This window comes from Pinus tabuliformis, chromosome J (assembly GCF_031772625.1).
Source record: "Pinus tabuliformis cultivar Carrire ecotype Pingquan chromosome J, CPIR1, whole genome shotgun sequence".
In the NCBI taxonomy this organism is placed as follows: Eukaryota; Viridiplantae; Streptophyta; class Pinopsida; order Pinales; family Pinaceae; genus Pinus; species Pinus tabuliformis.
This window is the reverse complement of record NC_142295.1, coordinates 347,705,458-347,709,047: the sequence shown is the minus strand read 5'-3', so window position 1 is coordinate 347,709,047 and position 3,590 is coordinate 347,705,458. Positions and strand designations below refer to the sequence as shown.

Here is a 3,590-nt window from a genome sequence, read left to right as displayed (position 1 = left end):
AACGAAAAACCCGCACCCATTGGCGCGATTAATGGCCTAACAGACGCGCCAGTTGGCCTTCCTGGCATTGCTGTTAGCGCGAAAAACACCAATCCCCTTCTACTCAGAAAAAAACATCTGAGTCCGAGCCAGGTGTTCTGCAGTCCACCTGCTCCTATGAGCACAAAGCTCCCGTGTACACACTGCCACAAAGGCACGCTGACTCAACTCAGCCAAAGCTCAACACAGCCACGAAGGCGAGCTTGTCAAACAACATATTGACATCCACGATGCCAGCCACAAAGGCACCTCAAGCCACATAGGCGATTCAGCCACAAAGGCACTTCAGTCACAAAGACTATATAGATGGTTTCTGGCTCACCACCAACCCTCACATTCAGTGACAAAAGATGGTTTCAGGTTCACCACCAACCCTCACATTCAGTGACAAAAGATGGTTTCAGGCTCACCACCAACCCTCACATTCAGTGACAAAAGATGGTTTCAGGCTGACCATAAACCATTACAAAGTGGTTTTAAGATCACCATGAACTTTCAGATGCCCTTAAAAAACTTACATCTGATTCCACATTTTGGAGTTTCAGAGTACATACAATGACTATTACAATAAAATGCTAGGGAGTCTATTCGACAAACCACACTAAATCAAACAAACATCTACTTTGTTGTCCACCATAAACATTGTTGCTGCTCCTTTACCTCATCTATGAGGGGTCCACTGATAAAGAAACCAGAACATAGGCACTCACAGCCACACGAAGAGAACACAATTTTCCCTTCAAAAACAATAATCCAGGACTCCATGGTCCAATTCTCCGTCGCATTATCACACAAACGCGATCATCATCCAGCTCCAACCACTATTGTTTGATGCTATTTTCATTGTCATGTCATCATCGTATCTGGTAGTAGAAAATTCCTGCAAATAAATTTGTCTATTGTTGGGATGGCAAATTCCAACATAGATTTATACTCATGACAATAGTTTGCCAAGCTAAATGTCACAATAAATAAATTAATTTTTCCAACCAGATTTACTTTACTCACATGACCATTCTTAAAACAATATACAACATGACATCATGTCAGTACTTATTATTTGCACCAACATTTTAAAATCAGCATCAAAGCAAACAGCAAAAGCTATCCAATTTTCCCTTATCAGCTACAACAGCATCACCAACAAACAGGAATATATGAACCAGATCATCATCACAGCAACCACAGCTACATTTGGTTTCCCCGGCCCCACATGCGCTTAGGTGCCTTTCTTGTCCAGCACTGTAAGATGAATACTTGACATAACAGCGCTTAAAGACCTAAACATTACCTCGACCTTCTTCCCTGCATGTAGATCGCTGGTTTGAGGAACTGTTGGAGTCTTAGTGGAACTCTTTCACTGGAGATAGGGTTTATCTTATATATAGACTCTCGAACTGCAACAGCAAATTGATCACAAGCATCTTCTTTTCTATCATGTTGAACGGGCTCCTTTCCAGAAAAGGAATTTGTTCCATGGAAATTAAAATCACATTCAGTCAAAAAATAACAAAATACTGTCGCAAACCTCTACGGGGACACCTTGTTTCACAATTTTTTTTTTTCTCTAGAGTCCTCGCTTTCTTGAAAAATTCTCCTGACACAATCAAGCTCTTTGGCAAGAGTCTCTGCACTCCAGTCTTTGGCACATGTTTTAAACACCTCCTTCACAAACCCAAACATCTCAGAAGAATGATCACATGCAACGCAGTGGAACTGCATCTCCATGGTCCCCGGTGCTCCTCTAATGCTAGGACCAGGCTTGATATATGACATTCAAATCCCACAATCCGTATGACACCAATGTAAACAGAAGTCACACCACAGCCTAACAGGCAGGCCACCAGACGCCAAGGAGTGAGCAACCAGCATCCATACCAGTTACACCAGACGCCATGGTGTAACTGTTTATTGTCAATTTGATACCACCGTCTTTCAGAAGTTTCCAGGTACGATCAAACTTCCAGAGGCTGTTCTTGCCACAACCAGCTACAAAAATGATATGTTTGCTTCTCCTTTTAAGCTGTAGTCGAACTAGAAATCGTGTGCACACCACATCTGTGTCTAACACCACTAGCATACGACAAGAAGAAGAAAAAGAACATACCAGAAACTTTAGATTCACCCTCTTGAAGTATGGTATCCATAACCGTCTTCCTTCCTCTGCACAAAAGTACTTGGTAGCAGCAAACATCATTTACCCTTCTTGGCCGCAGCCTTGGTGATCTTGGCACCAGTGGGATCCTTTTTCTCAACACCCTTGATGACTCCAACAACAACCGTTTGACGCATGTCTCTCACAGCAAAACGACCGAGTGGGGGGTACTCAGAGAATGTCTCCACAACCATGGGCTTGGAGGGAACCATCTTAATAAACCCAGCATCTCCATTCTTCAGAAATTTGGGCTCCTTCTCAAGTTCTTTACCGGATCGTCTATCGACTTTTGTCATAATTTCAGCAAATTTGACAGCAATGTGGCAGGTGTGGCAGTCCAACACAGGTGCATAGCCATTCGAAATCTGCCCAGGGTGGTTCATTATGATTACTTGAGAGGTAAAGCTAGCTGCTTCCTTTGCTGGGTCGTTCTTGGAGTCAGATGCAACATACCCACGTTTCAAATCCTTGACTGCAACGTTCTTGACATTGAAGCCAACATTGTCACCGGGTAATGCCTCTAACAGAGCTTCATGATGCATTTCTACTGACTTGACTTCAGTTGTCAACCCAGTGGGATCGAAGGTTACAACCGTACCGGGCTTAATGACACCGGTTTCAACACGTCCCACCAGCACAGTTCCAATATAGTGACTCCTAATCAAGTCCACGAATCAAGCTGGGTACCCATGACACTGCCTGCGTCGCCACTGTTGCTATTCCTAGACGCTGCATCACTTAATCTTCAACTGATCTCAGATCTCTCCGATCGAATGCAGGCAACAAACTTGCAGCAATTGCCACAATCTACTCCGATTTGCTCTAATCTAAACACCAAATGCCACGATCTGCTCCATAGATCCACCGCTTCAGATCTAATTCTGCCTCCCAGCCCGGTTTAGCAACAACTACAGCGAAAAAACTTCCGCTTCTGGGTTCGATTCTTGACCCAAACCCTGGGCTCCGAATTCCGAGCAGCCTCGTGGAGGCCCGCAAGGGTTTTCACGAACTGAATCCACCTGTCTAGATCTCCAGGGACTCGAATCGGGGGCATATGGACAATGCCCAAAAATGCAACACGGATATATTGCTACTTGCAAAGCAAGATTCGCCGCCGAAACTCTCCATTCAGAGGAGCAATGGATACCTTATATGCAGGCCACCGCCACTGACTCAAGTTGCCACCGCTGCTTCGATCTCGTGGATTGAAACTCACTCAGGTCGGCCTCCGGCTCGACCTCCACACCACAGCTTGGCAGCGGCTACACCGATCTCAACGGCCACCGTGAGCACGTACCCTCGGCCCCTTCGTTCCAAATCCACGCTTCCTTTGCAGCAGATCGCGTCTCGACCTTCAACGCACCAGATCCGCTGCTCTCAGGTCAGCAGACCTTGC

General features: G+C 45.3%; 1 pseudogene; it reads right to left on the bottom strand.

Annotated features, from left to right (window-relative positions):
• Positions 1–2,174: 2,174 nt before the first annotated feature.
• LOC149227185 (elongation factor 1-alpha pseudogene) lies at positions 2,175–2,836 on the bottom strand (annotated as a pseudogene).
• Positions 2,837–3,590: the final 754 nt, after the last annotated feature.